General features: G+C 59.0%; 1 protein-coding gene and 1 long non-coding RNA gene across 2 annotated transcripts in view; one reads left to right on the forward strand and one right to left on the reverse strand.

Moving 5' to 3' along the window:
• Positions 1-23: 23 nt before the first annotated feature.
• On the reverse strand, positions 24-6,827 carry LOC113960489. Its single transcript, XR_003532039.1, has 4 exons — positions 5,631-6,827; positions 4,252-4,343; positions 653-822; positions 24-263 (listed from the first exon to the last, which is right to left on the reverse strand). It is a non-coding gene; the product is annotated as an uncharacterized LOC113960489 (long non-coding RNA).
• The window catches only part of LPAR2 (lysophosphatidic acid receptor 2), a 6,211-nt gene continuing 1,932 nt past the window's right edge, over positions 2,562-6,840 (forward strand). Inside the window, exon 1 of the mRNA XM_027670092.1 lies at positions 2,562-2,766. The gene's annotated coding sequence lies outside the window, so the exon portion shown is untranslated. The remainder of the gene's footprint in view (positions 2,767-6,840) is intronic.

Below are 6,840 nucleotides of genomic sequence, written 5' to 3' on the forward strand. Positions count from 1 at the left end.
GCTGGACAAGGACAAGGACAGGGAAGAGGGGGAGGAAGAAGGGGAGGAAGACCCTTAAGCAGCTCCAAGAGCTCGTGGGATCAAAGGGATGGCTCCCACATCCAGCTTCTCCCACCTGGAAAATCACAGTAATTAAGATATTCCGACCCAGAGTGGGATGTATTTCCTTATGTCATCCTGGAATCTGGCGCCAGAAAGATCTTGCCGGGGTATCTCAGGCATTTATTTACCAGAATTGGGATTAAAAGTAACGTTTTGGTTGTCTGTTTACCAAAAAAGGGGAGAAGAAAAGTAATTCCTAGAGACCAGAATTCAGGGAGTGACTGTAAACAGCTCAAAAACTGGGAATCGCATTAAAAATGCCCAAGGGAGGTGGTGAAGGGTCCTGGGGTCCCGATGTGATTCCAACCCCAAACGATGGGACATCACCCGGGGGCCTTGGAACTGCTGCTCCCGCCTCCTGCTCTCCCTGTGGGATAACTCCCTTCCTTCCCCTGTGGATTAGGAGGAGCCACATGGAGGGGCCCCCAGACCATCCCTGCTCCAAACTAAACACCCCCCCCCGGCCCTGTTTTCCTCCTGGAGAGGCTGGAATAGCCACCAGGAGTGTCCAGGGATGTTATCCCACCAAATCCATGCCCAGGGTGGTTACTCGGGGGAGTGGAGTGTTGCCTTGGTCCCTTTCCAACAACATCCTCAGCTGGTTTTCCATCTCATCCCATGAGCAAAGGTGACAAGATCCCAGGTTCATGTTTCCCTTCAGGCCCCAGTTTAAGGTGTTTCCAACAATACTTGGAATTAGAGTGTCCCAAACAGCCGAACCTGGGGAAGGAGAAAGGGGGAGGGAGGACTTTTCCAGGTCCTTCATGATTTTTTTGGGATTCCAAACAGTTGTTAACTCGTTGGAGGAAAAGCAAAACCCTGCTGTGGGCTGGGATTCCTTCCCCATCCCTTTGTTTTAAGGGATTCTTTGATGGTCTGGGCTCCCACCAGCTCTGCTCTGGAGATGGCACTGATCCAGCAGCCGGGGGTGTGATGGAATTCCTGCATTTTTAAAGGTTCATGGATGCACTGCTCCCATCCCTGGGAACTGGGGGGTTGTGGGATTGGGCTCCTCTGAGAGGGTTTGGGAATCTCTGAGCCAGCTGGGACTCGGGAACAATTCATTAGAGCAATTTTGGGGGCTGCTGATGACATTGGGATGACAGGACTCTTTCCAGGAGGTTCCTAAACATTCCTGGGATTCCAAAAAGCAGCCAAAAAACCAACCCTTCGGATGGTCATGGGGGGGGGAAGCAGTGGCAGCCGAGAGGGTTAAAGGAAAATGTTGCCTTTAGGGCTTGTTTGGGAACACAAAATCCACTCAAACAATTAAAACCCCCCTTGGAAAGGAGAAGTGGAAGAAAGGGGAGGGGACAGATGTTTTCCTTGGAAGTGTTTCCCTGCCGAGGCTCTGCTGGGCACCAGGACGTGGCCGGGTTGGGATCAGGTTACTCCATGACCCGGCTTGGGGGGGACTACGCCAGGACACCCCGGGAGACCCTTTGGAATGGGGGAGGAACAGGAAAACTCCTGGAGGGATGGAGGGGACTGGGGGGAGAAGAGGGGCTGGACTGGTGGCTGTCGGGGCTCCGCAGTCCTGTCCCTGTTCAGCATCCAGTGCTCCATCCCAGGGGGCTTGTTGTGGATCCCTGTCTCCATCCCTTTGTCCTGGGCTCTCCGTGACCTCCTTCCTGTGGATACCTCTCCTTGTGTATGTCCCTGTCCCTGGGGATCCCTGTCTCCATCCCTTTGTCCCAGGCTCTCTGTAGCCTCCTCCCTGTGGATCCCTGTCCCTGTGGATCCTTGTCCCAGGGTCCATCCCTTTGTCCCGGGCTGTCCCCGTCTCCCAGGGCAGGTCCTGCTCTCCCGGTGTCCCTGGCAGCAGGTCAGGGCTGTTCCTGATGATAACATCGTTCCCAGGGAAGCAGACAAGGGAGGAGGAGGAGGATCCTGACCTGACGGTCCAGCTGGAATGTGGGGCTGGATCTGATCCTCTGGTCCACTCAGAAGCAAGGGGTCTGGATTCTGACCCCATGCTCCAGTTGGAATGTGGGGGGCTTGGATCCTGACTTAATGGCCCACTGGAAATGGGGGGGGCGAGGGGGCTGGATCCTGACTGATGGTCCAGTTGGGATATGGGGGCTGGATCCTGATCCAAAGATCCACCCGGGATGTGGGGGGCTGGATCCCGACCCCACGTGCCCCCCGAGCTGCGGGTGCTGTCGGTGCCCGGGTGCTCCGGTCCCTCCCTCCGGGATCCTCGGGCAGCTCCCCGGCCGGGGCTCCCCAGTGCGGCGGCGGCACTGGGACCAGTTGCCGGGCGGGTCCTGGCGCCGCTCCCGCCCCGGGACCGGTCCTGCGGGGCGATGCGGCCGCCGCGGAGCCACCTCGATCCAGCCGCGGCCGGAGGCTCTCGGGAAGCGCTTTTGGGGCTCCGAGGAGGCGCCGAGGGCTCGGATTTCGGCTCCCGGGGCCCGCAGGACCCGCCCAGGGGAGGGTCCGAGGAGGCCGCGGCTCCTCCGCAGCCGCACAAGTCGCCTCCCCGAGAGCTTCTCCCCGCGATGGACTCCGCGGCTCAAACTTTCCTGTGAGGCGCTCCCCGGCTTGGGAAGCGGCTCTGCCCTCCAGGAGATGGGGATCCCCTCGCAGGATCGCCACCCTGGCTCCCCGGGGCGCCGAGGTCGATGCTGAGCGCCGGGTTTGGAGGCGGCGTTGAGTTCCCAGGTAAGATTTTCCTCTCGGGAGTAAAAATGCTCTTCCAGGCTTAAAAAATGGAGCGGCGGTTGGAGCGGTTGGCTCGAAAGCCGTGGGTAAAACAGGTTGGATGTGAGCCCCGGGAGCCTTTACGGATCCATTGTTCCGCCTCGATCGGCGCTGATTGTGGTTATTAAGTGGGAGCCGAATTCCAAGCCATTCATCCCCGCTCCATGCGCGGCTGCGGAGCTGGCAACAAGTGGCGGATGCCTTCCCAGATCCTGGAGTTAAGCGCTTCCCCGGGAGGAACTGGAATTACCCAGGAATTAAAAAGGAATCACACCTTTACCGCGGCGCGGAGGACTCCTGAACTCGCCGCGAACTCGAGCTGTGGGAGGGCGAGAAACCCCAGAAGAGACAGGACGTGTCCTGCCCTCCTTCCGAGCCGGCTCCTGCCCCCCTGGAAGAGCCGCGCTTGGATGGCGGGGGGAGCCGGGCGGTGTTTGCCGATTGCTCAAGGCGAAGGGGCCGTGAGCGGGCGCAGCTCGGAGCCAGCCGCTCGTTTTACCGAGTAAACAAAGCCGGAGAGCCCGGACCTCGCGCCGGGCAGAGCGGAGCGGAGCCCGGGGGGTTGCTCGGACACCGAACAATAGACTCATCCAGCTCCTTTGTGCATCATGGCCCCAGCCCCGGCTCGGCTCTGCTGCTCCTCGGGCTCTTTTCTCATCCCCCTCCCGGGCAATGGGGATTTCTGGCCCCGGCCGTCCTTGTGCCGAGCCCCAAGGTCGGGCGGTAATTGCAGGGTGGCAGCGGAGCTCCCGGAGCCGCTCACGGGCGTTGTTAACCTGTCGCTCCCTGCTCTGCAACACCCCGAGCGGGGCGGACTCCGAGCCCTCGGCGAGTTCCGGAGGGATTTGGGGTTCTCCGAGTTTTCCTCGCGCTCCAAGTCCTGCCCAGAGAAGCGGGTTTGGGTGTTGGAATCAGCGTGGGCGCTCCAGATTTGTGTGTGATGCCGGGGATTGAAGGGGGTTTGTGAGATTCACCCGGGCAGGGAGTGACAGGACAAGGGGGGAAGGGATTTGAACTAAAAGAGGAAAGATTTAGGTGGATTCCTTGTGAGAATGGGGAGGAGCTGGGATGGAATTCCCAGAGAAGCTGGGGCTGCCCCATCCCTGGAAGTGTCCAAGGCCAGGTTGGAGCAACCTGGGATAGTGAAAGGTGTCCCTGCCCCTGGCAGGGGGTGGAACGAGATGACCTTAAAATGTCCCCTCCCACCCAAACCATTCATGATTCTGTGACTTCCTGAACTTCAGCGATTTGGGGCTGTTGCACATTGAGAGGAAGCTGTTCTGCATGTGAATGGCCCGGCCTTGATCCCGAACCTGCCCGGGAACACCCTGGGAAGGTGCTCATCAACCTGCCGTGATTCACAGCGTTCCTCCTCTCCCAGGGCTTTCCTCCCTTCCTCGTCCTTCCCCCAGCTCCCCACATTCCAGCCAGAACGTTCCCGGTTACCTGCCAGGCCACCACAGGCTCCTTCCATCCCTCCCATTCCATCGGGACCGCGCGACTCCCGCTCGGCTCTGGGTCCACAAACATCCCACGAGCTGAGGAAAAGAGGGAAGAAGGACTTGCTACACAGGCCCAGCCCCCCCAAAACCCCCCCCCCGGGACAGCCTGACTCCTCCCTCCCCGTTTTCCTTCTCCCCCCCCCAGTGTTTATGAAAGGCGATATTTCCCCGCTCAGCAGCTTTTTGAGTGGCCCATCCCGGGTGTCCAGCTCTCCCCTCGGGGGGTGTCGGAGGAGGCAGCGGGATCAAAAGTTCAGCTGCAGGTACAATGGGGTTTTCTTGGCTCTGCTCCTTGTTTGCACAACCCAGGTGGGTGCGGTGCCGCAGATAAGCCCGGAACGATCCCTGTTGCTACGCCGAGGGCTCCGGCCGGAGCGTCCCGGAAAACGCAGCCCTGGAGTCTCCTCTGCCTGCAGAGCTCGGGGACGGGAGGGCCCCGAGCGGGGTTTGGGTTTCGGGGTGATTAACGCGGGGCTGACTCAGGCACTCGGGGGTTCCTCCCTGTTTGGAGACAGTTGTGTTCCTGCTGCCTTCTCCGAAACGAGGAGGATCGTGGAATGTCCTGAGCTGGAGGGACCCACAAGGGTCATGGAGTCCAATCCCTGCCCGGGACACCCCAAAATCCCACCCTGTGCAGGAGGGTGTTATCCAAACGCTCCCTGAGCTCTAAAATCATGGAATATCCTGAGTTGGAAGGAACCCACAAGGGTCATAGAGTCCAAGTCCTGGCCCTGCTCAGGACACCCCAAAATCCCACCCTGTCCCTGTTGTCCCAACACTCCTGGAGCTCTGGTGGCCTTGGAGCCGTGACCGATCTCTGGGAAGCCTGTTCCCAGTGCCCGACCACCCTCTGGATGAAAAATCTCTCCCAAATATCCAGCCTGACCCTCCCCTGGCTCAGCTTCCCGAGTGGATGTTCGGGGCCAGGCAGAGCTGGTGATTCATGTGCACAACTCTCCAGGGGAAGGAAAATCCGTGTCATTTTTCAGCACCTCCGGAGGCTCCGGGCCGGGTTTGCCCATCCCTGTGGGACCAAAGCCAGGCCTGACTTGAGATTTCCAGGCTCTGGGTTAGGGAAGGAGCAGGAACATCTGTGGACATCTGTGGGGTGGGATCAGCGGGTTCTCATCCCTCGGGCTGTGTTTTTCCTGCCTTTTTTTTTTTTATGGACGAGTCAACCATGGAATGGTTTGGGTGGGAAGGGAACTTTTTGAAGCTTGTCTGGTTCCACCCCCTGCCATGGGCTGGGTCCTCTCCTGCTGGAGCAAAACCCTGTTGATTCCCAGGGGTAAAATCCGAGGCTGGGGGGTGAAAAATCCTTACATTTACCTGCTGCTCCTGTTTGGCTCCTCACGGACCAGGAAGCTGCGGCTTTGGGAATGGATTCTTCCCGCTGGAATCCACACCTGAGGCTTGTCAGGTCTTGCTCCCAGCACGGCCCTGGGTGTCAAAGAAACGTGAGGAGCCTCAAACAGTTTTTTCTATCTGGTTTTTCCACACAATTTGGGGATTTTTGGGGCTGCAGCCTCGTTCCAGAGCTGGCTGGGAAGAAGGGAGTCCCTTCCCTTGCTGCACAGGTGACTTTAAACCAGAAAACAGAAGGTTTAGGGAAGATATTGGGGAGAAATCCCTCCCCGAGAGGGTGGGGAGGGGCTGGGATGGAATTCCCAGAGAAGCTGTGGCTGCCCCACCCCTGGAAGTGTCCAAGGCCGGGTTAGATGGGCCTGGAGCCACCTGGGCCATGGAAGGTGCCCCTGCCCGTGGGACAGGATGAGCTTTAAGGTCCCTTCCCACCCGGCCCGTTCCACGATTCCATGATCCCACACAGTCCATGTGGTCCAGAAATGTCCTGGATGACCCAGCTCTTGCAGAGATCTGCCCCCATGGCTGTGTGTCCTCATTTATTGCTGCTGTTCACTCTCCAGGGCTGAGGGGCCATTCCCATCCCTCTCTTTGCCTCGGGCAGAGTTTGGGAAGCCCCCACCTGTTAAGGAAGGACCAGCACATGGAGCAGTGTCTGGAAGCAGCCGTGGCTTCTGTTGGGCTTTAAGCAGCAAAACTGCCCAGGAAGGCTGAGCTTTGGTGCTCCCAGAGCATTCCTGGGGCAGCAGCAGCTGTGGAGCCTCAACCTCCATGGGGGGGGGGGAATGTTTAGGAACTGTCTGATAAACCCTCTTTGTTTTCACATTTCTGAAGCATCACGTCTGGGACAACCACAACAGTTTAGTCTGTCCCGTGGGCTGGGCCGGGACATTCCCCTATCGGATCTGGCAGATCCAATCTCCTCCCAGGAGCCTTCCAGGTCCTGCTGCCTCCTCAGGGTGACTCTGGGGGCAGCCCAGGACTCCGGGGACAGCTCAGGACTTTCCTGTTGCTCCTGTGGTTGTTCCTGGGTGTTCCCAGCTCCTCCCTGTGGTTGTTCCTGGGTGTTCCAAGCTCTCCCATCCATGCTGTGGTTGTTCCTGAATGTTCCAAGCTCCTCCCTGTCCCATCCCTCCTGTGGTTGTTCCAGAGTGTTCCAAGCCCCTTCCTG

This window comes from Corapipo altera, unplaced genomic scaffold, assembly GCF_003945725.1.
Source record: "Corapipo altera isolate COAL_440 unplaced genomic scaffold, ASM394572v1 285, whole genome shotgun sequence".
NCBI classification, from domain to species: domain Eukaryota; kingdom Metazoa; phylum Chordata; class Aves; order Passeriformes; family Pipridae; genus Corapipo; species Corapipo altera.